This window comes from Mustela lutreola, chromosome X, assembly GCF_030435805.1.
Source record: "Mustela lutreola isolate mMusLut2 chromosome X, mMusLut2.pri, whole genome shotgun sequence".
Lineage (NCBI taxonomy): Eukaryota > Metazoa > Chordata > Mammalia > Carnivora > Mustelidae > Mustela > Mustela lutreola.
In genome coordinates this window covers 45,166,415-45,193,678 of record NC_081308.1, presented here as the reverse complement: position 1 = coordinate 45,193,678, position 27,264 = coordinate 45,166,415, and the positions used below count along the sequence as shown (strand labels likewise).

The following is a 27,264-nucleotide window of genomic DNA, read 5'->3' as shown; positions in this document are numbered from 1 at the left end:
AACCTTTAATGTTCAATTAGCCAACATATAGTACAACATTAGTTTTTGAGGTAGTGTTCAATGATTCATTAGTTGCTTATAAAATGCAGGGCTCATCACAAGCTTCTTGAAAACAAGAACCATGGCTTATTCACTTCTGTACCCTTTGCACTGCTTGGGATGACACAAAAATGACAATACAAACTACATTTATTGGGTGCCAGGCACTGCGATAAAGCATCTTAATTAACAAAATGATCTCATTTAAGTATCACAAAAACCTTGAACAAAGGGTGCTATCTTTACCACATTATTCCAGATGAGGAAACTGAGTCTCAAAGAGATTAAATGACTTGTCTGGGTCAATTAAAACTTGGACTAGAACCTAGGCCTGACAACAATATTCATAATCTTTATGTGGTACTCAAAATTTGCAGAACCATGAGTCTTCATGTACTTGGAGCATGGGCTCCGGATTCTCTGCCGCCATGTGGCACAGCACAGGAACACATACATAGTGCCAGCAGGTTATGACTATGAGGGCATGGGCCACAATGACATGGGAGGTGCATGGGTAGAGGGCCATAGACAGGCGGAGGACTACAGTGCACTTTGGCTTGAAGAGCAGCTGGGCAAGGTGTGAAGCAACTGCTGGTCTGCTGAGGGGCTGGCAAGCACTGGACTCCTTGAGTCAGAAGTGGATTCTTCCCTGTGCCATAGAATCGTACTTTAGGTTCACTCCTTAATGGTGCAAATGAATGGTGCCAAAGTTGGAAGTGACTCACCCAAAGTCAAGGAGTGTGATATTCAAGCTCAGGAATACCTGTGTGAAATGTCACAGTCACATTTGTGATTTTTATAAGACATCAAGGAAAATGAAAACAGTGGGAAATTTCTTCAAAGGTACTTCATACTGGTTACCAGAGAAGATAGTTATTTTTTAAATTTTTTACTTAAATTCTAGTTAGTTAACATACATTGTAATAGTTTCAGGATCTGATATAGTAATTCACCACTTCCAGACAACACCTGGTGCTCATGATGAGTGCACTCCTTAATCCCCGTCACCTTTTTAACCCATCCACCCACCCTCCTCCCCTCTGGTAACCATCAGTTTATTTACTATAGTTAGTAGTTTATCTCTTGGTTTGACTCTCTTTTTTTGCTTTTGATTTCTTTTGTTTCTTAAGTCCCACATATGAGTGAAATCATATGGTATTTGTCTTTCTCTGACTGACTTTATTTCACTTAGCATAATACTCTCTAGCTCCCTTCACATCATTGCAAATAGCAAGATTTCACTCATTTTTATGGCTGAGTAGTATTCTATTGTATACATGTACCATATCTTCTGTACCATTCATCAGTCGATGGACACTTGGGCTGTTTCCATAACTGGACTATTGAAAGAAATGTTGCTATAAACACAAGGGTGTATGTATCCATTTGAATTAGTATTTTTGTATTCCTTGGGTAAATACCCAGTAGTGTAATTGCTGGGTCCCAGGATACATCCTTTTTTAACTTTCTGAGAAATCTCCACACTGTCTTCCACAGTGGGGGCATCAGTTTGCATTCCCACCAACAGTGCAAGAGGGTTCTCCTTTCTCCACATCCTCACCAACCCCCGTTGCTTCTTGTGCTGTTGATTTTAGCTATTCTGACAGGTGCGAGGTGATATCCCATTATAGTTTTGACTTATATTTCCCTGATGATCAGTGATGTAGAGCATCATTTCATATGTCTGTTGGCCATCTGTATGTCTTCTTTGGAAAAATGTCTTTTCATCTTTTCAGCCCATTTTTAATTGAATTATTTGTTTTATAAATTCCTTATATATTTTGGATATGAATCCTATACTGGATATGTCATTTGCAAGTATCTTCACCCATTCCATAGGTTACCTTTCAGTTTTCTTGGTTATTTCCTTCACTATGCAGATGTTTTTTATTTTTATAAAGTCCCAATAATTTATCGTTGCTTTTGTTTCCCTTGCTGGAGGAGATATATCTAGAAAGAAGTAGCCATAGCTGATGTCAAAGAGGTCACTGCCCATGTTCTTCTCTAAAATTTTCATGGATTCAGGTGTCACATTTAGGTCTTAATCTATTTTGAATTTATGTTTTGTGCATGGTGTAAAGAAGTTGTCAAGTTTCACTCTTTTGCATGGTGCTGTCCATTTTTCTGAACATCATTTGTTCAAGAGATTGTCCTTTTCCCTTTGGATAGTCTTTCTTTGTTGAAGATTAATTGACAATATAGTTGTGGGTTTATTTCTGAGTTTTCTATTCTACTATATTGATCAATTTGTTTCTTTTTGTGCCAGTACATACTGTTTTGATGACAGTAGCTTTGTAATACATGTTGAAATCCAGAATTGTGATGACTCCAGCATTGCTTTTCTTTTTCAAGGTTGCTTTGGCTATTTGGGGTCTTTTGCTGTTCTATACAAATTTTAGGATTGTTTGTTCTAGCTCTGTGAAAAAGGCTGGTGGTATTTTGATAGGGAGTGCTTTGAATGTGTATTTGGCCAGTACAGATTTTTTAAAAGATATTTTTATTTGTCTGACAGAAAGAAAGACAGTGAAAGAAGGAACACAAACAGGGAGAATGGGAGAGGGAGAATCAGGCTTCCCACTGAGCAGGGATCCCAAGGCGGGGCTCGATCCCAGGACCCTCGGATCATGACCTGAGCTGAAGGCAGATACCTAATGACTAAGACACCTCGGTGCCCCAACAGTACAGACATTTAAAAAATATTTGTTCTACCAACCCATGAGCATGGAATGTCTTTCCATTCTTTGTGTCATCTTCAATTTCTTTCATCAGTGTTTTATAGTTTTTAGAATAGAAGTCTTTCACCTTTTCAGTTAGGTTTATTCCTAGGTATTTTATGGTTTTGTAAATTGTAAATGGGGTTGTAAATTACAATTGTAAATGAGGTTGATTCCTTGATTTCCTCTTCTGCTGCTTCATTATTTGTGTATAGAAATGCAACAGATTTTTGTACAATGATCTTGTATCCTGCAACTTTACTGAATTTGTGTATCAGTTCTAGCAGGTTTTGGTGGGCTCTTTAGGGTTTTCTATGCAGAGTACCATGTTATCTGCAAATCATGACAATTTTACTTCTTTCTTGCCAATTTGGATGTCTTTTATTTTTTTCTTGTCTGTTTGTTCTGGCTAGGGCTTCCAGTACTGTGCTAAATAATATTGGTGAGAGTGGACTTTCCCATCATGTTCCAGACCTTAGAGAGAGAACTCTCAGTTTTTCCCCATTTATGGTATTCACTGTGGGCTTTTCATATATGCCCTTTAGTATGTTGAGGTGTGGTTCCTCTAACAACACTTTGTTGAGATTTTTTTAAATCACAAACGGATATTGCACTTTGTGAAATGATATTTCTGCATCTATTGAAAGGATTGTATAGTTCTTATCATTTATTTTATTAATGTTGTATATCATATATTGATTGATTTGAGAATATTGAAACACCCCTGTAACCCAGGAATAAATGTCCCATGATCCCGGTGAATGATTCTTTTAATGTGCTGTTGCATTCAGTTTTCTAGAATTTTTTTTTTTGCATCACACCCAGTGCAATTTATTTTTAATTTATTTTCAGCATAACAGTATTCTTTGTTTTTTGTGCCACACCCAGTGCTCCATGCAATCCGTACCCTCTATAATACCCACCACCTGGTACCCCAACCTCCCAACTCCCCGCCACATCAAACCTCGCAGAGTGTTTTTCAGAGTCCATAGTCTCTCATGATTCACCTCCCCTTCCAATTTACCCCAACTCCCTTCTCTTCTCTAACACCCCTTGTCCTCCATGCTATTTGTTATGCTCCACAAATAAGTGAAACCATATGAAAATTGACTCTCTCTGCTTGACTTATTTCACTCAGCATAATCTCCTACAGTCCCGTCCATGTTGCTACAAAAGTTGGGTATTCATTCTTTCTGATGGAGGCATAATACTCCATAGTGTATATGGACCACATCTTCCTTATCCATTCATCTGTTGAAGGGCATCTTGGTTCTTTCCAAGTTTGGTGACCATGGCCATTGCTGCTATACACATCGGGGTACAGATGGCCCTACTTTTCACTACATCTGTATCTTTTGGGTAAATACCCAAAAGTGCAATTTCAGGGTCATAGGGAAGTTGTATTTTTAATTTTTTGAGGAATCTCCACACTGTTCTCCAAAGAGGCTGCACCAACTTGCATTCCTACCAACAGTGTAAGAGGGTTCCCCTTTCTTCACATCCCCTCCAACACATGTTGTTTCCTGTCTTGCTAATTTTGGCCATTCTAACTGGTGGTATCTCTAACTGGTGGTATCTCAATATGGTTTTAATTTGAAACTCCCTGATGGCTAGTGATGATGAACATTTTTTCATGTGTCTGATAGCCATTTGTATGTCTTCATTGAAGAAGTGTCTGTTCATATCTTCTGCCCATTTTTTTATATGATTATCTGTTTTGTGTATGTTGAGTTTGAGGAGTTCTTTATAGATCTTGGATATCAACCTTTTGTCTCTACTTTCATTTGCGATTATCTTCTCCCATTCCGTGGGTTGCCTCTTTGTTTTCTTCACTGTTTCCTTTGCTGTGCAGAAGCTTTTGATTTTGATGAAGTCCCAAAAGTTTATTTTCGCTTTTGTTTCCTTTGCCTTTGGAGACATATCTTGAAAGAAGTTGCTGTGGCTGATATCGAAGAGATTACTGCCTATGTTCTCCTCTAGGATTCTGAAGGATTCCTGTCTCACGTTGAGGTCTTTTATCCGTTTTGAGTTTATCTTTGTGTACGGTATAAGAGAATGGTCGAGTTTCATTCTTCTACATATAGCTGCCCAGTTTTCCCAGTACCATTTATTGAAGAGACTGTCTTATTTCCACTATATATTTTTTCCTGTTTTGTCGAAGATTATTTAACCATAGAGTTGAGGGTCCATATCTGGGCTCTATACTCTGTTCCAGTGGTCTATGTGTCTATGTGTCTGTTATTATGCCAGTACCATGCTTTCTTGGTTATCACAGCTTTGTAGTAAAGCTTGAAATCAGGTAACGTGATGCCCCAGTTTTATTTTTGTTTTTCAACATTTCCTTAGTGATTCGGGGTCTCTTCTGATTCCATACAAATTTTTGGGTTATATGCTCCAGCTCTTTGAAGAATACCGGTGGAATTTTGATCGGAATGGCATTAAAAGTATAGATTGCTCTAGGCAGTAGAGACATTTTAACAATGTTTATTCTTCCAATCCAAGAGCATGGCATGGTCTTCCATCTTTTTGTGTCTTCTTCAATTTCTTTCATGGGTGTTCTGTAGTTCCTCGAGTACAGATCCTTTACCTCTTTGGTTAGGTTTATTCCCAGGTATCTTATCGTTCTTGGTGCTATAGTAAATGGAATTGATTCTCTAATTTCCCTTTCTGTATTTTCATTGTCAGTGTATAAGAAAGCCACTGATTTCTGTACATTAACTTTGTATCCTGCCACATTACTGAATTGCTGTATGAGTTCTAGTAGTTTGGGGGTGGAGTCTTTTGGATTTTCCATATAAAGAATCCTGTCCACTGTGAAGAGAGAGAGTTTGACTTCTCCATTGCCAATTTGGATACCTTTTATTTCCCTTTGTTGTCTGATTGCTGTTGCTAGGACTTCTAATACTATTTAGAACAAGAGTGGTGAGAGTGGGTGTCCTTGTCATGTTCCTGATCTCAGCGGGAAGGCTGCAAGCTTTTTCCCATTGAGGATGATATTTGCTGTGGGTCTTTCATAGATAGATTTGATGAAGTTCAAGAATGTTCCCTCTATCCCTATACTCTGAAGAGTTTTAATCAGAACGGATGCTGGATTTTGTCAAATGCTTTTTCTGCATCAGTTGAGAGGACCATGTGGTTCTTCTCTCTTTTCTTATTAATTTGTTCTTTCACATTGATTGATTTGCAAATGTTGAACCATCCTTGTAGACAAGGGATGAATCCCACCTGGTCATGGTGGATAATCTTTAATGTGCTGTTGGATCCTGTTGGCTAGGATCTTGTTGAGACTATTAGCATCCATATTCATCAGTGATATTGGACTGAAATTCTCCTTTTTGGTAGGGTCTTTGCCTGGTTGGGGATCAGGGTAATGCTCCTTCATAGAAAGATTCTGGAAGTTTTCCTTCTGCTTCAAGTTTTTGAAACGGCTTCTGGAGAATAGGTGTTCTTTCTTCTTTGAAAGTTTGGTAGAATTCCCCAGGGAATCCATCAGGTCCTGGGCTCTGTTTTTTTGGGAGGTTTTTGATCACGGCTTCAATCTCGTTAATAGATATCGGTCTATTCAGGTTGTCAATTTCTTCCTGGTTCAATTTTGGGAGTTTATAGTTTTCCAGGAATGCATCCATTTCATCTAGGTTGCTAAGTTTATTGGTATATTACTGTTGATAATAACTTCTGATGATTGTTTCTACTTCCTTGGTGTTAGTTGTGATTCTCTCCATTTTCATTCATAATTTTATGTATTTAGGCTTTCTCTCTTTTCTTTTGGATTAGTGTGGCCAATGGTTAATCGATCTTATTGATTCTTTCCAAAAACTAGCTTCTAGTTCCATTGATACGTTCTCTGTATCTCTGGTTTCTACCTCATTGATCTCAGCTCTAATCTTGTTGGTTTCCCTTCTTATGTGTGGAGTTGGTTTGACTTGTTGTTGATTCTCCAGTTCTTTAAGGTGTAGAGACAGCTGGTGTATTCTAGATTTTTCAATTTTTTTGAGGGAGACTTGGATGGCTATGTATTTCCCTCTTAGGACTGCCCTTGCTGTATCCCATAGGTTTTGGACCGAAGTGTCTTCATTCTCATTGGTTTCCATGAATTGTTTCAGTTCTTCTTTGATCTCCTGGTTGATCCAAGCATTCTTAAGCAAGGTGGTCTTTAGCTTCCAGGTGTTTGAGTTCCTTCGGAACTTTTCCTTGTGATTGAGCTCCAGTTTCAAAGCACTGTGATCTGAGAATATGCAGGGAATAATCTCCGTCTTTTGGTATTGGTTGAGTCCTGATTTGTGACCCAGTATGTGGTCTATTCTGGAGAAGGTTCCATGTGCACTTGAGAAGAATGAGTATTCTGTTGTTTTAGGGTGGAATGTTCTGTATCTATCTATGAGGTCCATCTGGTCCAATGTGTCATTCAATGCTCTTGATGCTTTATTGATTTTTTGCTTCGATGATCTGTCTATTTCTGAGAGAGGCATGTTAAGATCGCCTACTATTAATGTATTCATATCAAAATGACTCTTTATCTTGATTAACAGTTTTCTTATGTAATTGGTTGCTCCCATATTGGGGGCATAGATATTTACAATTGTTAGATCATCTTGGTGGATAGTCTCTTTAAGAATTATGGAGTGTCCTTCTGTATCTCTGACTACAGTCTTTAGTTTAAAATCTAATTTATCTGATATGACAATCGCTACCCTGGCCTTCTTTTGAGGCCCATTGGCATGAAAGATGCTTCTCCATCCCTTCACTTCCAGTCTGGGTGTATCTTTAGGTTCAAAATGGGTCTTTTTTAGACAACATATGGATGGGTCCTGTCATTTTATCCAATCTGCAACCCTGTGCCATATTATGGGCACATTTAGGCCATTCACATTGAGAGTGATTATTGATAGATACTTTTTTATTGACATCGTGTTACCTTTGAAGTCTTTCTTTCTGTAGATTGTCTCTATATTTCTGTGCAATGCTATTCTTAGGATTTTTCCTCTTTTATAGAACCCCCCTTACTATTTCCTGCAGTATAGGCTTGGTGGTTGCATAGTCTTTTAAGCCTTTCTGGTTTTGGAAACTCTTTGTCTCTCCATCCATTTTAATGTCAGTCTTGCTGGATAAAGTATTCTTGGCTGCATGTTCTTCTCATCTAGTGCCCTGAATATATCTTGCCAGCCCTTTCTGGCTTGCCAGGTCTCTATGGACAGGTCTGACGTTATTCTGATGGGCTTTCCTCTCTAAGTAAGGAGCCTCTTTGTCCTAGCGGCTTTCAAGAGATTATACCTACAAATATGATTCCTCAATTTGATTATCAGGTGTCTTGATGTTTTACTGGAATCTATAATCTTGGGTGGAGACTGTTTGGCTTCTAGTACATGAACGCTGGTTCCATTAGTGAGATTGGGAAAATTTTCATGAAGAACTTGTTCCACTATATCTTCTAGACGTCTTTCTTCCTCCTCCCCTTTTAGGGATTCCAATACTTCTGAAGTTGGAATGTTTCATGGCATCATTTATTTCCCTGATTCTGTTTTCGTGGTTTCTAAGCTGTTTGTTCCAGGCTTCCTCTTGATTCTTTCTCTCTATCTGTTTGTCCTCCAGATCACTAATTCTATCTTCTGTTTCAGTTACCCTAGCTTTGAGAGAGTTTAGATTAGATTTGAACTCATTGAGAGCATTGTGAACCTCCTCCCTGGTAGCTTTAAGCTCTGCCCTAACATTGTGAACATCCTGTCTAGTCGTTTTCAGTTCAGCCCTCATCAATTCCGTTTGGTCATCCATGGCTTTCTCCAACCTAGCTATTGCCTGGATAATTGTTAGCTTGAATTCTCTTTCTGACATATTGTCTATGTTGATAGCCGTTAGCTATCAATGTGAAAGATGACTGAACAGATGTAGCTGGTTGTATCGACCATGGTGCAGTCAGGGTGCACCCTGGAACACTTCTGAGCAATCAGGATTTCCCGCCCAAATGAGAGGGGAAAAAAGAAAAAAAGAAAAAGAACAAAAATAGAGATGGAGAGAGAGACAGGAAATAAAGGGAAGATGAAAGAGTAGGTTCTGCCCAAATGGGTCCCAAGGTAAGATTTATGAGGTATACAAACAAAAACAGACAAACAAAAAGACTGATAAAAGTATATAACAAGATAAAAAAATATATATATGCATAAAGGAAGAACCTCGTCGAAAAGAACCCCAAGTGTAAGATTTATATACTATCAGGACAAACACAAAAACACAGAAACACTGGTGGAAGAAAAAATGGGAGAGTGGTTATAAATTCTCAGTGTGGGCAAGGAACTTTGTTTTGATTCTTCCTGGATGTATCTTGATATCTTTGTTAAAGGACTCAACTTTAAAAATTGATTTACCTATAGGGGTAGCATTGATTGGGGAAAGGGGATTACCTTGAAGTTTAACTCTATATGAATATTAGAAAATAAAAATAAGAAAGGAATAAACTAGACTAAACTAAACTAAAATTTAAAAAAATTCAAAAAATAGAAATGCAAATAAAAACACAGTGTATGTATCAAAAAGTTCAGGTTAGAAGGTTATTATGGAATTTGATGTACTGGACAGCTCGCTGTGATGGTAAATAGGTTAAAAAATTATTTATATAAAAAAATGAGCCAGAATAGTGGGAACAAAATAAAAATAGGGACGCCTGGGTGGCTCAGTTGGTTGGGCAGCTGCCTTTGGCTCGTGTCATGATCCTGGCATCCTGGGATCAAGTCCCACATCGGGCTCCTTGCTCCGTGGGGAGCCTGCTTCTCCCTCTGTCTCTGCCTGCCATTCTGTCTGCCTGTGTTCGCTCTTTCTCCCTCTCTCTCTCTGACAATAAATAAAAAATCTTTAAGAAAAAAAAAAAGGTTGTCCTATGAAGTGGTGGTGGTTCTCTTGTAGTCTTTTTTTTTCCTTTTTCTTTCCTGGTTGGCTTTCTTGGGGAGGGGCCTGCCACGTGGGTTTTCAGTCAGTGATGTTCCCTGAGTTAAGTCCTTCAGTCCCCCTCAAGGGGGTGGGCTCTGAGGAAACCGGTTTTTTCAGGCTTTTGTTCTCTGGAGGTTTCTATGATTGTTCACTTTTTTTTTCTCTCGCTATGACCGCTTTTTTTTTTTTAAGATTTTATTTATTTATTTGACAGAGATCACAAGTAGGCAGAGTCAGGCAGAGAGAGAGGAGGAAGCAGGCTCCCCGCCGAGCTGAGACCCCGACGCTGGACTCGATCCCAGGATCCTGGGATCATGACCCGAGCAGAAGGCAGAGGCTTTAACCCACTGAGCCACCCAGGCGCCCCGCCTTGACCGCTTTTGATGGTTTTTGTAGGTTTAGAGGAAAGCAAACTGCACCCTGGCCTCCCTCTCAGAGAGAAGCCTCAGTCTGTTCTTCTGTGGGTGTTGCAGAGCCCATATAAATTTCACCTTGGCCACTGGCAGAGCAGGTTCTGAGTTGCAGTCCTTTGGGACACAGGATCTTCTACTTGTCCCCCAAACCATGGCAGCAGCAGCTGTCTGGGAGCTCCAGACCACCAGAGAGGTTCCAAGCAGTGATCGCACACTTAGATTTTCCCACTGGCCCGGGCTGGGAGTGCCTGGTCTTTCTGGGTCTAAGAGCGCCCGGCTTGCGCGCACCTCTCTCAGGGGAGGCTGCGGGTCGCGTGCCCCTCTCAGGCTCTGAGAACAGGGTGCAGGTCCGAAAGCACCAGGCTGGGCCTTTGCGCACCTGTCTCGGGGGAGAGTTTGTGGTGTGGGTCTTAGGCTCTGAAACAATGGTGTGTATCAAAGCGCGCCGGCTGGGCTTTGTACCTCTCTCAGGGGAGGATGAGGGGCGCATGTATCTCAGGCTCTGTAGCAGGGCTGTTGCGTTCTGCCATCTGGCGTGGCTCCCAACCCCTCACAGGAGTCAGAACCCATGCAATCTCTGGCGCGCTGGCGGTTCAGGGACCAAGACCTGGTTTCTCCACCGCACTCTCTCTGGCTCAGCACCAGGGGAGGCTGTCCTGGGACTGGGGACTTAAGCCCCTGTCCCTAGCCGCCCTGATTCCCACAATCCCACCCCCCCCCCCCCCCCGCACCGGGATCCTTTGTTCTTTTGGAGTGCTTTCAACCAGTCTCCAAGTTAATGCTGGTCCCCAGACACAGGGCACTCTTGCTAGTATTAGGGGTATTACTTTCCAACTGGTCACCTCTGGTGGCTCTCTCCCCCATTTGTTTATCTTCCGATATCAGTCCGCCTTTCCCACTCCGCTTTACCTGCCCACTGGCATCTTCTCCCCTGTAGAGATCCAGATGTCTATAATTGTGATCTCAGGTTGATTTCATGGGTGATCAGAGTTCTTTGGTAGGTAATCAGCTCACTTTAGGGTAAAGGTTGAAAAGGCGCCTCCTCCTACTTCCCAGCCATCTTCAGCCTCCCCAGTTTGCTTGTATTTTATTGAGAATTTTTGCATTCATATTTATCAAGGATATTGGCCTGCAGTATTCTTTTTTAATGGAACATTTATCTGGTTTTGGTATCAGGGTAATGTTGGCCTCATAGAATGTATTTAGAAGTTTTCCTTCCTCTTCTATTTTTTGAAATCATTACATAAGAAAAGGTGTTAACTCTTCCTTAAATGTTTGGTAGAATTTGCCTGTGAAACCATATGGCCCTGGATTGTTGTTCGTTGGGAGATTTTCATAACTGATTAAATTTCTTTGCTGTTCAAGTTTTCTATTTCTTTCTGTTTCAGATGTAGTTACACAATGTAGTTCACATGTGTCTAGGAATTTGTCCACTTCTTCCAAGTTCTCTAGTTTGTTAGCATATAGTTTTTCATAATATTCTCTTATAATTGAATTTCTGAGGTGTTTGTTATTTATCCTTTCTTATTTGGGTCCTTTCTTTTTTGGGGTCCTTTCCTTTCTTTTTCGTAAATCTGGCTAGAGGTTTATCAATGTTCTTAAGTTTTTTCAAAGAACTAGCTTCTAGTTTCATTGATCTGTTCTACTTTTTTTTTTTTTTTTTTTTTAGTTTCTCTATCATTTATCTGTGCTCTGATCTTTAATACTTCTTTCCTTCTGCTGGCTTTCAGCTGTGTTGTTCTTTTCCTAGCTTCTGTAGGTATAAGTTGTTTATTTGAAATTTTACCTGCTTCTTCAGGTAGGCCTCTATTTCTATATACTTCCCTCTTAGGACCACTTTTACTGCATCCAAACAGTTTTGTACCTTCGTTTTTTAATTTCCATTTGTTTTCATTTTTTAAAATTTCTTCTTTGATTTCCTGGTTGGTCCATTCATTGTTTGGTAGCATGCTGTTTAACCTCCACGTATTTGTGATCTTTATAAAATTTTTCTTTAGGTTAACTTCTAGTTCCATAATGTTGTGTTTAGAAAAGGGGAATGGTATGATATCAATCTCTTTGTATTTGTTGAGACCTGTTTTATGATCTAGTAGGTGATCTGTTCTTGAGAGTATACCATGTGCCCTCAAAAAGAATATGTGTTTTGCTAATTTAGGATGGAATGTTCTGAATATATCTACGTTAATCTTGTCCAGTGTGGCATTGTTTTCTTGTTGATGTTGTGTTACAATAATCTGTCTATTGATGTAAGTGGGGTTTTAAAGTCCTCTACTATTATTGTATTATTATCAATTAGTTCCTTTATGTTTGTCTGTAATTGTTTTATATATTTGGGTGCTCACATGTTAGGTGCATTAATATTTACAATTATTATATCTTCTTGTTTCATTGTCACCTTTATAATTACATATTTTCTTCTTTGTTTTCTGTTAGGATTTGTTTTGGAGCTCAATGGGTTAAGCCTCTGCCTTCATCTCAGGTCATGATCTCAGGGTCCTGGGATCCAGCCACACAGGATTTCTGCTCAGCAGGGAGCCTGATTCCATCTCTATCTCTCTGCCTGCCTCTCTGTCTGCTTCTGATCTCTGTCTGTCAAATAAATAAATAAAATCTTTTAAAAAAAGATTTGTTTTACAGTTTACTTTTTCTAAAACATGTTTTGCTCTTCTGGTTTTCTTTTGACATCCATTTGTTTGATGAGTGTTTCTTCATCTCCACACTTTCAATCTGCATTTGTCTTTAGGTCTGAAAGGAGTCTCTCATAGGGTGCATACAAGTGGGTCTTTTATTTTTAAAATCAGTATGATACCCTATATCTTTTGATTGGAGCATTTCATCCATTTGATTTTAAAGTTATTATTGATAGATATGTATTTAGTGCCATTTTATTATTGTTTTGTCATTGTTTCCCAAGATTTCTCTGATCCTTTCTTGTCTTTGTCACTTTTGGTCTGTCTTTCCCACTCAAAGAGCTCCCTTTAATATTTCTTGCAGGGCTGGCTTGGTGCTCATGAACTCCCTTTGTTTTTGTTTGTCTGGGAAACTCTTTATTTCTCCTTCTATTCTGAATGATAGCCCTGCTGGATAGAGTGTTCTTGCGTGCAGCAGATTTTTCCCATTCAGCACTTTGAATATATCGTGCCAGTGTCTTCTGGCTTGCCAAGTTTCTGTGGAGATATCTGAAGCTAACTTTATGGGTTTTCCCTTGTAAGTTAAGAACTAGTTCTGTCCTGCTGCATTTAAGATTTTTTTTTTTCTTTATCACTATATTTTGCAAATTTAATTACAATATGTGTTGGTGTTGGCCTGCTTTTGTTGATTCTGATGGGGGTTCTCTATGCATGCTGTACCTGGATGCCTATTTCCTTCCCCAGATTAGGGAAGTTTTCAGATATTATTTCCTTAAATATGTTTTCTGCCCCCCCCCTTTTCTCTCTTCTTCTTCTGGGACTTCTATAATACAAATGTTATTAACTTTGACGGAGTCACTGAATTCCTTATGTCTATTCTCACGTTGCATAATTCCTCTTTCTCTCTTTTGTTTAGCTTCATTATTTTGTCTTCTATGTCACTTGTTTGTTCCTCTGCTTCTTCTAGCCTGCTGTTCTTGCATCAAGCCTGTTTCCAATCTCATTTACTGCACTCTTCATCTCTGATTAATTCTTTTTTAACATTTTATCTCTGTAGTAAGGGTCTGCCTCACGTCTTCTATTCTTTTCTCAAGCCCAGTGAATATCCTTATGATTGTTGCTTTAAACTCTCTATCAGACATGTTGTTTGTATGTGTTTCACTTAGGTCTCTAAACATGGCCTTATCTTGCTCTTTCATATGGGATAAATTCCTCCATCTTCTCATTTTGTCTAGGTCTCTGTCCTCTTCTCTGTGTTAGAAAAGGCAATCATGTTTCTAGTTCCTGAAATTAATGGCCTTTAAGGAAGACTTATGTCTTTCCCAGGGCTTGCCACTTCAGGGAATGTCTTTGGCTTGTGCTATGTGCACTCTGCTCTGTCTCTCCTTCAGGCCAGTCATTTGCAGAGGTTCTCTTCTCCTGCTGCAGGCAGTGTATGGTCCTTGACCATTTGTGATTTTTTAATTACATGTGCTCTGCACTGTTTTTGAAATGAGACCTGACACTATCTCCACCAGAACTGAGGCCCTGTAGAACTCTCTGTTCGAAGATGTGGTGTGGGCAGTGGTTTGTGCTGGTCTTCTGGAGGAGGAACTGAGGCATGTGTGACTAAGAAGGGTAATACTGCCAGAGTGTAGGGTGGTGGGGCTTAGTGTAAGCAAGTTGGGCATCCAATGTTGGTGCTACACTGTTTCCCACAGGTGACTCTGTGTTTATGCTGAGGGACAGGGTAGGAAAATGGTGCCAGAAAGCTCCTTTCTTCCTGGAGCCTTGCCTCCATAAACGCTACCTCTCAGGGACACACAATGAGATAAGTAAATAATCTCCCCATGTGTGCCCCAGGCATTCTTTGATTACTGTTTCCATGATGTCTAGCCCTGTGTTGTTTGCGTCCCTTCTCTCCAGGAGCAGCACCGTGCCCTCAGGTTCTATCCCAGTCAAGCTTTCTGACCTCTAGGCTTTAGGGGCACCTGAGTGTCTCAGTCAGTTAAGCAGCTGCCTTCGGCTCAGGTCATGATCCTGGGGTCCTGGGATCAAGCTCTGCATCAGGCTCACTGCTCTGCAGGGAGTCTGCTTCTCCCTTTGCCTGCTGCTCCCCCCTGCTTATGTTCTCTCTCTCTGGCAAATTAATAAATAAAATCTTTTAAGAAAGATGAAACTCCGGACTTTAAGTTCTGCTTGTTGTAAGAACTCATAAATTTCAGCCCTTCTTATTTTCCAAGACAATGACTTTGGGGAAATATTCTCTTTGTGTGAACACTCTCTTTCTCTTGCCCACTCCACAACTAGGGCTTCCTCCCCTCTGCTGCACCCACAATACATTTCTCCCCTAAAATGGTTCTCCACACTTTCTACCTTCTTTAATGTAGACTCTTCTCTATCTGTAGGTGTGGAATTTTTTTTGTCAGTTTTCAGGTTTATTTCTGGGGTATTTAGGATGATTTGATAGTTATCTAGCTGTGTTCATGGAATGAAGTGACCTCCTACTCCACCACCATCTTCCTCTGTTCAGAGAAGATTGTTTTGTATGGTACATGGGTAATCCACAGAACCTACCTTCTGGATCATGATACATTGGAGCCACTAATCTATTTTTTTTTAAATTTTTTTTATTTGACAGAGAGAGATCACAAGTAGGCAGAGAGGCAGGCAGAGAGAGAGAGAGGAGGAAGCAGGCTCCCTGCTGAGCAGAGAGCCCGATGTGGGGCTCAATCCCAGGACCCTGGGATCATGACCTGAGCTGAAGGCAGAGGCTTAACCCACTGAGCCACACAGGTGCCCCTGAGTCATTAATCTTATCCACATTTCAAAGGTAGTGATGCAAGTAATATAAAACCAAAGGCTGAATTCTTTCTTGTCATGAATACAGGGATGAGGAAGTATTTCCTTACAAGCAGAAACTAGTGGAATGAGTAAATCTGATGAACTAAGCTATAAAAATTACAGTAACAAAGCAGTCAGATTCACAGCATCATTCTGATAAACTAAGTCAACAAGGTGAATGTAGGAAGAAGCAAGCGTCTTGGAAAACTGGCATTGGTGGTATACCCATCATTACTCTAACTCTGTAAGAACTAAATAAATATGGTGAAAGTATTAACAAATAATTTGATGTGGTCATGAAGCCGTCTTCTTTACTCCTAAACCTCCTTCAGATAGTGCAATTATCAATGCTGGATATTGTGTTAAGCAAGGAATGGTGATGAAGAAACTGGAAGAGAAGATATTTTTTGTTCAATTGGATGAAAACACAATAGGCCACTTCAAAGCTAAACTGGAAAAGGAAACTCTTTGATAATACCACTTAAAGAAGATCATGAAGTACAGGAATGTAGACAGAGCAATGTAATGATGAGGGACAAACTCTTCAAAAGTGTAACATTGTTTTGAACTTTCTGTGTGCAAGCTGATAGCCCTGAAGAGATGCATACTTGGATTAAAGCAATCTCTGGGACTTATTAAAAAAAAAAGCAAGTCCCAGGACTTAGTACTTACAACTGGTCATAGAATGTTGAGTTAACCAAACTGCTTATTACAGTTATGGTAACTGACTTTGTCAAAAGTAATGCAAATTTTCTCTACAATCATCAGGTTGTAAATTTGTATTTTTTAAATGATAAATTATGATAAAAAAGAACTTCACTAATTGAAAAAATCACATTAAGCTGTCTTCTAAAGATTAATTTACTGAATTGGCTCTAGAGTTTCAATTTCTATGTTTTAGGTATTTTGAAATTTTTTATACCTCACCACTTGAAATCGCCATTGTTCTCAGAGTACATACAAACTCATACATGCATATGCATTGGATAAACTCTACATTACTATAGTTTGCATGGAATTTTAAATATCAGGTGAAATTTACCCCCCTCATAGAAATCTATAGTGTTTTGTTAATTTGTATCACTTTATTTCCAAAGTTACTTGTGTCATAAATAAACACAATATACTAGGGACTGTATGGCAGTGCATTTGGAATGGCCGTATTTTAAGAACATACTTTGATTTAGGTGGAAACAAATTGAAATTAATATTTACAACTGGTAATTATTTCACTGCAGTTTTATTTCACTGCACATTTATTTATTTATTTTTATTTCTTTTCAGTGTAACAGTATTCATTGTTTTTGCACTACACCCAGTGCTCCATGCAATACGTGCCCTCCCCAATACCCACCACCTGGTTCCCCCAACCTCCCACCCCCCCGCCCCTTCAAAACTCTCAGGTTGTTTTTCAGAGTCCATAGCCTCTCATGGTTCACCTCCCCTTCCAATTTCCCTCAACTCCCTTCTCCTCTCCATCTCCCCTTCTCCTCCATGCTATTTGTTATGTTCCACAAATAAGTGAAACCATATGAAAATTGACTCTCTCTGCTTGACTTATTTCACTCAGCATAATCTCTTCCAGTCCCGTCCATGTTGCTACAAAAGTTGGGTATTCATCCCTTCTGATGGAGGCATAATACTCCATAGTGTATATGGACCACATCTTCCTTATCCATTCGTCCATTGAAGGGCATCTTGGTTCTTTCCACAGTTTGGCGACCATGGCCCATGCTGCTTTTCACTGCACTTTTAATAAAGTATTAAATATGTACTCTTTGTTAAATTTAAAATCTTAAGTTTCATGAATGTGTGATATATTCAACACTAAATAAATACAGTTAAATGGAAGGTGAGAAGACTATGCTGTTATTGGTTACAGTGAAATTCAGTGAAGAAAACTAAACTTGTCAGACTCCCAGACAAAATAATAGGTGTGAAAAATGTTGCATTCTGCTAATTAAATAAATATAAAGAAACATGACTTTCTATTTTTATTTTCTACATTTTCATTTTTTGTCCTAAAATATGTGGGATAATTCCTAGTGTTGATTGAGAATGTATTCTGAAATTAAAGGATAAAACTGGTAGGTTTGCTTTTAAACACAGTTTAGTTGCAACTGGACCACTGTATTCTAGTTTAGGCTGACTGAATCTTCAGGTGGCAAAGCTGCCAAATTCAGCTTTGGTGACCGAACTGGTTTCTTAGTGGAAATGATTGTTAAATGTCATTGCCTTGAATTCACTCCTAAAAATGCATTGTCTTGGATTAGGAAAGACAAATTCCATATGATTTCACTCATATGAGTAATCTAAAAAGAATGAATGAGTAAAGAAACAAAAAGCAGAATCAGAGCTATAAATTCAGAGAACAAAGTAATTGTTGCCAGTGCCGAAAGGGATGAGGGGAAAGGGCAAAATGGGTGAAGGATAGTGGGAGATGAGTATTTCCAGTTATGGAATGAATAATTCATGAATATAAGAGGCATAGCCTAAAGAATACAGTCAATGATATTGTAATGGCATTGTCGTGAGCATAACATCATGCATAAACTTTAGAATCACTATGTTGTATACTTGAAACTAACGTAATGTTGTGTGTCATCAATACTCAAAAAATTTAAAAAGCAATTAAATTAAGATGCATTGTTTTAGGAAGGAACTTGAACATGTATACTGCATGGTTCATGCTTCTGCTCTGAGTGTGTGTTTTGTTTGCTTTTCAGCAAATAAAGTCTCACACTGAGTTACTAAAAAAAGTTTGCAGAACCATAATAATGATTCAAAGACCACAAAACTTTAGCATAAGCATAGTTTAATTTATTAGGCTGGATGGTGGGTGCATGGGCTACATTGTACAATTCCCATATACATTTATTAAAAATTAAATTTATTTTAATGAATTTGAGTGAAAACTTCCTTTTCTGTTGGTTTAAATATTCAAGCATCAGCATCTTTATTTCTGTTGCATAGTTCAGGTAACAAAGAAATTATTATGAGCAATGGGCTAGACATTGTGCTAGATTCTTGGGGTACAAAACTGAAAACACACACAGTCCCAACATTTTCTAACAGTATAGTGAAACAATAGTAATAGTTCAAATTGACTGCATGCTTATGTAGTATTTATGAGTGATGGAAGTATTTTAAATGGGTCTTATTTAATTTTCACAATAATGTTATGAGGTAGGTATTAATTTTACCCTGTTTCTGGGACGCGTGGGTGGCTCAGTTGGTTAAGCAGCTGCCTTCAGCTCAGGTCATGATCCCAGTGTCCTGGGATCAAGTCCCACATTGGGCTCCTTGCTCGGCAGGGAGCCTGCTTCTCCCTCTGCCTCTGCCTGCCATTCTGTCTGCCTGTGCTCCCTCTCTCTCTCTCTCTCTGATAAATAAATAAAATCTTTAAAAAAAAAAAAGGCTGATAGCTGCCATTTAATTTTACCCTGTTTCTGAGACAGACAAGTTAAAAAGCTTTTCTAAGCCCAAGTTCACCCAGCTATTAAATAGCTGAGCTGGAATTTAAAAGGATGTCAACCTAGTTCACCATGACACTAGTTAGACAGCCTCCCAAAACACCTCATTTCCATATACGCAGGGAACTCCCACATAACCTAGAAGGTGATACTACCTAGCAAGTGGTATAGATGCTGCGACGCCAGAGGACAGGCACTGTGACCAGCCATCCAGGTATGACATCAAGAGACACGTGATAAACTAAATATCTCTATGCTTTATTTAAAAGATCAAAACCGGTGAAGAAGTTCTGACTTACAGATTTACAACAGTAATTTCAAGAAGTACCAAGAATTCCCTCAGAGAAGATTCTAGAGAAGGAGACTTCATACTGTTTGTCCAAAAACAGACTCAAATTACAACAGTGTATGTTCCAGTGCCATGGCAGCAGTGTGGAAAGCACGACGTCTTCATTCTGCATTTCATCTTGAACTGTTGCCTAGCTGGACTTGCACTGATTTTTTTTTCTCCCTCCCCAAAACTGAAGAACTTCATTGAAAACAATGACTGATAGAAACTCCAGATTTTTGTTTAAAGTCAACTGACAACATCTTCCAGATTTTCCTAGTACTGCACATTCTTTTCACTATTTTAAAAACTCTGAGTTCCAAAACCAAATTAACAAAAACTTTGCTGGCAAAGATTCTGCTCAAAGATCTAGCCATCATACTACTTATTTTTCTAAATTTCACATCTGTACCTTATTTTTTTTTTTTACTATATTCCCTATGCTGTACATTACATCACTGTGTATTATTTATTTTATAACTGGAAAACTGGGGGTACCTGGGTGGCTCAGTTGGTTAAGCATCTGCCTTTGGCTGAGGTAATGATCCCAGCATCCTGGGATTGAGCCCTGCATCAGGCTCCCTGCTCAAGCAGGAAGGCTGCTTCTCTCTCTCCCTCTGCCTGCTGCTCCCCCGCTTGTGTACTCTCTCTCTCTTCCTCTCTATCAAATAAATAAGTAAAACCTTTAAGAAAATTAACTGGAAAACCATACCCTTTGATCCTCTTCACCTATTTTATCTATGCCTCCACCTCCTCCACTCTGGTATCCATTAGTTTGTTGTCTGTAACTATCTATGTTCTCTGTATCTATGAACAAAACTCATAGATAGTTGATAAATTTGTTAGATTGTTAGATTGTATTTTAGATTCTTCATGTAAGTTAAGCCATACAATATTTGTCTTAGTCTGTCTGGTTTATTTCACTTAGGATAATACTCTTTAGGTCCATCCATATTGTCAAAAATAGGAAGATTTGGGGGCACCTGGGTGGCTCAGTGTGTTAAAGCCTCTGCCTTCAGCTCAGGTCATGATCCCAGGGTCCTGGGATGGAGCCCCGCATCGGGCTCTCTGCTCAGCAGGGAGCCTGCTTCATCCTCTCTCTCTGCCTGCCTCTCTACCTACTTGTGATGTCTGTCAAATAAATAAATAAATAAAATCTTTTAAAAATAAGAATATTTCATTCTTCCTTGTGACTAATATACCATTGTATGTATATATGACATCTTTCTCACCCATTCATCTAACAATGGACATTTAGGTGGCTCTCATACCTTAACTATTGTAAATAATGCTGTAATGAATATTGAATATGGGATACGTATGTCTTTTCAAATTAGTGTTTTCATTTTCTTTGGATAAATACATAAAAGTAGAATTGCTGAATCATAATATAGTTCTATTTTAAAATTTTGAGGACCACTGTACTGTTTTCCATAGTAACTACACCTATCTACCGTCCCACTAATAGTATATTAAGGTTCCCTTTTTTCCACATCCTCCCAAACACTTGTTATTTCTTGTCTTTTTGATAATAACCCTTCTGATAGGTGTGAGGTAAAATAGCAAATTGTGGTTTTGATTTGTATTTCCCTGATGGTTAGTGATGTTGAGCATCTCTTCATGTGCTTGCTGACCATCTGTATGTTTTCTCTAGAAAAATGTCTATTCAGGCCCTCTGTCCATTTTTTAACCAGTTTATTTTTTTATATTGCATTTTATGAATTCTTTGTATATTTTGGATGTTAGCCCCTTATCAGCTATATCATTTGCAAATATTTTTTCCCATTCAGTAGTATTTGTTGTTGTCGTTTTGTTGATGGTTTTCTTCACTGTGCAAAAGCTTTTTAGTTTGATGTAGTCCCATTTGCTTATTTTTGCTCTTATTGTCCTTTGCCAATTGGCAAAACTGCAAGATGGTTTCCAGCCATAGAGAGCTCATTGAGGCTGGGAAACTGGCAGAAATTGTGCAGCACATGCCATAGATGATATTGGTTCACACTAAGGTACTGGAGGTAGGAATTGCAGTTAGTTATTAGCTAATTAAGGATGATGTAATGTTCTTAGATAACCAAATTTGGGGCGAATAATTTCTAAGGCATTGTCACTAAGATCCAAACATTGGAGTTTTACAAGGGACCTAATGGCTTTTGAAACCATGACTGTCATTTGAGTGAAGGTACAGTTACACAGGATTTGGAAGCTTCTGAGCAAGGTTTTCTGGAAAGTTTGGAGGCCATGATTAGATATCAAGCATACTGCAGCACTACATCTTGTAAAAATTGGTCCATAAACCTGGTGATTCACAGACCTGTACCTCTGGGGATAAAAATATATGTTTATAAAAAATAAAAAATTAAAAAATAAAATTGGTCCATTTCTCGGTGCTGGAAGAGCCAGCACTCCAGATGCAGGTGGTGCTGGATGGCAAGTTCTCTTAAAGAAATTTTTATGTCTTTAACATGTTATATAATACTTTAAATTAATATCATAAGAACTCAGATTATTTAGTTCTATCTCTTCCTGAACTTATAATGTCATTTCATAATGCCTTTAACATGCGCTAAGTTCACTTAAACAACTTTTTCATGTATTATTCAGATACAAGATGCTTTTACATAATGAAGCCTGGTTTATCATGTATACTATATTGCACTCATGTTTCCAAATTTGTACCTGAGGTAATTTAGCAATACACAGGCATATCTAAATGACAAGAGTGAAATATTAAGTGTAGGATAGAAACTTTAAACCTAAAAAACTATACTGGGCACAAACGGTGGAAAAATCATTAGACAAAGAGGGAGTGGGGGACACCTGGGTGGCTCAGTTAATTGAGCGTCTGCCTTCTGCTTGAGTCGTCATCTTGTCGTTCTGAGATCTAGTCCCACATCAGCCTCCCTGCTTGGTGGGAAGCCTGCTTCTCTCTCTGACCGCTGCTCCCCCTGCTTATGCTCTCTTTCTCTCTAACAAGTAAATAAATGAATATTTTTTAAAAAGAGGGAGTGGGCTTTCAGTATAAAGTCCAGAAAGTGGTACATGAAGAAGAAAATTTGAACATTTAATTCCTTTTGGTAGGAGTAATGAGTATGTTAGGATCATTGACATAAGAATCATAACTCATGAGTTCCGGCAGAGAGCGAGGTGAGAAACGCAGCGCGGCCGTCGATCCCAGGGCCCTCCAGGCCCTCCGGCCTGAGGCTGGCGGGTGACCTGGGGGGCCCGGGGACAGGTCGCGGGCTCCGACCTGCAGAGACCCAGCGCCCTCGCCGCCGCTGCCCATCGGCCAGGTCCAGAATGAAGCAGCTGCGAGCTTCTCCGCACCCCCCACCCCCACCTTGGCGCCGATGGCGGCGGCCTCTCGGAGCCCAGACCTCGCCTGCTGCCCACTCCCCGGGCGCAACTCTGCGGGACCTCCGCCAAGCCCCTGCCCGAGCCAGCGGGGTCGTGGCGCCTTTGGACGTCGGGTGTGGCGGAGCGAGAAGAATGGCGGCCACGCGAATGCTGCGGAGGGCCGTTGGGGCCGCCGAGAGCCTGAGAAGGCAGGTCTGCGTGGACGCAAGCTCGGCAACCTTTGGGCCTTGGAGCCCCACAGGCCCGGCCCTGGGATGACAGCTCCGCCCCCACTGGACGAAACCTCACTTTCTATGGAGAACGGTGGACAGAGGCCCTAACGGGCCGGGAAGGTGAGCGAAGCCCCGGTCCACGACGGGTGGAACGGTTAAAGGGCCACAGGCGGTTGGTCTTCGTTCCTCCTGACGTTGATGTTGGAAGATCGAAATGGGAGAACTACGTACCACATTTGGCCAATAGGAAGACCACCCTTCGGGAAGATTTACTGGCCCTTTTTAGAAGGCCTGTGTATATAATATGAAAAAGCTGCTCTCAACTTTCCCCCCAACCTTTCAAAAGAAAACTTTTTTGTCACATCTAGGCCTTCTAGATGTAAAGAGGTTGCCGACATATGATAAAGTAGAATTAGAAAAATCACACGTCTTGTAAATGCCTATTTGTTTTTTTTTTTTTAATCATAGAAATGTCTTTTGAAAATGACTTTGAAATGGAATTGCTAGACCACCTCTAGAAGGGACATCAGGAGCGACTCGCGTCCACGTTTGTTCAGTGGGTAAGAGGACATGAAGTAGACGACCTTGAGGAGGAAGAAAAGAAGGTTCGGTGCCAGACTGGTCATATTTAGAAGACATTTTCATATTACAACCATTGTTTTGTGTGTGCATTTTATCCCTCAGCTACTGTATATATAGTTGACAATGCTAAGTACATTTTTGAAATATCTAGTCTTTCTAGATGTTCTGAAGTGCCTGATAACGTGTTAAAAATAGACGTAGTAAAAAGACATTCTTGTAAATACCTTTCTGTTAACATTCATATGGAATGCTGTCTAATTTAGGGGGAATGGCCGAACCACCTCTTTGAATAGTACACATTGTGTTTGTGCACTGGTTCAGAGGGGGTGGGAGAAGGAAGTGCAGAGAGTTCTGCCAGTGTGTTTATAGTGAGGGAAGGTAAACCATTGTACTTTATGTTCCTGCATTTTGGTTTACTTAGCTGTGTATATAGTGTACATACTGGACAAATGAGTCCTAATTTTCAACATCTAGTCTTTCTAGATGTTAAAGAGGTTGCCAGTGTATGACAAAAATAGAGTTAGTAAACTAATACATGGTGTACATTTTGTGTTAAAATTCCTAGAAAGCTCGTCTTCTGAAAATGTGAGCATTATAGCCCACTGGGTTGGTGGAGAAAGGAGAGATAAGAATGGATAGTCTTAGGCTAGAATGTTCACATTTTGAAGACACTTTCAGATTATAACTGTTACATGTGTGCAGTTTATTCAAGACTGCTGTGTATATAGTGGACAAATTATGTCCTTATTTAAAACATCTAGTTTGTCTAGATGTTTAGAAGTGCCCAACGTATGTTAAATGTAGAGGTAGTAGAATACCGCTTTGTAAATATCTTTTTGCTTAAAATTCATAGGAAATAAACCGTCTTGGTGATGGAATTGTTCAACCACCTCTGAGCAGTATTCTATCATGTATCTTTGTTCTGTTGCTTGAAGGTGGTGGAAGGGAAAGAATTGCAAAAGGTAATATGTTAGCGTGTTTGTGCTTGGACATTTTCAGACAAAACCATTTTTTGTATGTTTTGTGCATTGTGTTTTGCTGTGTATATAGTGTATATAATGGACAAATGAGTCCTAGTTTTGCAACATCTAGTCTATAGATGTTGAAGAGGTTGCCAATGTATGACAAATTAGTAAAATTAGCACATTCTATACACATTGTGTTGAAATTCAAAGGAAAGCTTTTCTTCTGTAAATGACTTTTGGATATGAATTTGTTCAACCACCTTTAAACATTACACTTGCCTGTACTTGTCTACTGGATTGGTGGTGGAGAGAAGGAAGTGAGGGAGGGGATAGTTTAGTCCAAAATGATGGTCATATTTAGAATATATCTCAGATTGTACCCATTGTTAGGTGTGTGCGGTTTTATTTAACAGTGCTGTTGTGTACTCAGTGGACAAGTACTTATATGAAATATCTAGTCTTTCTAGATATTTAGAAATGTTTGATGTATGTAAAAGTAGAGTAATGCTTCTTATAAATAGCTTTTAAAAACTGATGGGAAATATTATCTTTGGAAATGGAATTGCTAAACCACTTCTCTGAACAGTATACTTGTTCCTTGGTTTGAGGGAAGTGGGAGGGAAGAAATTGCAAAAGATGCTTTGCTAGTGTGTAGTAGGAAATTTCAGCTTATTCATTGCCCTATATGTTATGTGCATTTAACTTGACTGTATATATTGTATATATACTGGACAAATAGGTCCTAATTTTATAATATCTAGGCTCTAGATATTAAAGAGGTTGCCAATGTATGACAAAAGTAGAGTTAGTAAACTAACACATTTTGTACACTTTGTGTTAAAATTCATGGAAAGGCTGTCTTCTGAAAAGGACTTGAAGAGATAACATTGTAGTCACATCTAAGTGACACGTTCCTATTTGCACTCACCCACTGGGTGGGCGGTAGAGAGGAGTTGTGAGAAATGAAGGGTTCTAGACTGGAATGTTGCCATGTAGAAGACACTTTCAGATATAACCCATTGTTACATGTGTGTAGTTTATTCAACACTACTGTGTATATAGTGGACAAACTCAAGTCCTTATTTGAAACATCTAGCCTTTCTAGATGTTTAGAAGTGCACAAAGTATGTTAAAAGTAGAGGTAGTAAAATAACACATTTTGTAGATAATCCTTTTGTTAAAATTCATATGAAATACTGTCTTTTGAAAATGGAATGATCAAAATGATGAAACCATCTCTCGGAGCAGTACACATCATATGATATTTGTACTGGTTCAGGGAGGAGGGAGAAGAAAGAGCAAAGGGCTTTATACCAGGATGTTTGTAGTTAGGGAGGACTAACCATTGTCCTGTATGTCTGCATTTTGTTTTATTTAGCTGTGTATATAGTGTATATAAAGGACAAATGAGTCCTAATTTACAACATCTAGTCTTTCTAGATGTTTAAGAGGTTGCCAGTGTATGACAAAAGTAGTTAGTAAACAAATACATTGTGTACACTTTGTGTTTAAAGTCAGGAAAGACTATTCTGAAAACTAGAGGAAGTGAAATTGTTAAAATCCCCTCTAAGCATTACAGATGCTTCTACTTTCCACTATGTTGATAGAAATGAGAAGAGGAAGGATTCTAAGCCAGAATATTCTTTCAGTGCTACTATGTATGTAGTGGGCAAATTTTTAAATAAATCCTTACTTGAAACATCTAGTCGTCTGGATGTTTGAAAGTGAACAACATGTTAGTAGAGTAGCAACACCCTTTATTGTTAATTTACAGGAATGTTTGTATTTTGGGAATGGAGTTGTTAAACTTGATGTCTTGGGGAGTATGCTGACTGTTCACTGGGTTCACTAGGGGATGGGGATGGGGGCAGGGAAGGAAGTGAGGAGCAAAGGGTTCTGTGCCCGTGAGTCTTTAAAGTTTTGTATGTGCATTTTAGTTAATGTTGCTGTGTGTCAAAGGATAAACAAGTCCTAATACCCAAAATATATTAAAAGTAGAGGTAGTAAAATACTCCCTTTATGAATGCCCTTTTGTTAGTTTTTAAGAAGGACTGTTCTGGGAGTGTCTGTCAGTCACCTCTTAGAGCTAGATGTAGTCCTATGCTTGGTCATTAAAATGGTGGAGGGAGCAGAGGAGGGGTGAAGGGAAGGGCTTTTTGCTAGTTATCTCCACATATAGAAGACCATTTTAGGTTAAAACCATAGGTCTGGATGTGCATTTTGATGAAGTACCTGTGTTTGTTGTGGACAAGTGTCATTATTTTGTAACATCTAAGCTTTTTGGATGTCCTGAGGTGACAATGTATGATAAAATGTACAGCTAGTGAATCAACCAATTTATAAGTTTTTGTTATCATTGATAGGAAAGAAGCATCTTGGACATGGAATTGTTACGCTGTCTCAGAAATGTGAGGACTTACTAGGTTGGCCGCAGAGGGGCAGGAGGAAGGATAGAGGGAGAGCTGTATGCGGATGCGTTCATACTTACATTGTAATAACTGTTAATGTGTGTGCGTCTCTTCGGCTGTACTATAGGAATACATTAAGTGATTCAATGGAAACATACCCCGTTGCTAATATTTGAATAGTATAGATTGGATAATGAATTCTTTTAGAAGCATTATACATTGTGTACTCTTACTTATGTCTGTTTTTATTGAACATTAAGGGAATGCAGTATTTTAATGGTAACCCTGCCAGTATCTTTATCTAGAGGCCTGTTGCCATTTTTGTCCTCTCTGAAATCTTTGTCGCCGAGAAAGGCAGGATTACACTTTTTTCTTTCAGATGGAGTTGGTGTAGTGTATTCTTGGTTA

General features: G+C 39.2%; 1 long non-coding RNA gene and 1 pseudogene across 1 annotated transcript; both read left to right on the top strand.

Annotated features, from left to right (window-relative positions):
- Nucleotides 1-430: 430 nt before the first annotated feature.
- LOC131820948 (pleckstrin homology domain-containing family A member 1-like) lies at nt 431-16,176 on the top strand (annotated as a pseudogene).
- Nucleotides 16,177-22,459: 6,283 nt separating this feature from the next.
- Nucleotides 22,460-27,264, top strand: LOC131821522 (uncharacterized). The gene is made up of 2 exons (XR_009349934.1): nt 22,460-23,021; nt 23,370-27,264. It is a non-coding gene; the product is annotated as an uncharacterized LOC131821522 (long non-coding RNA).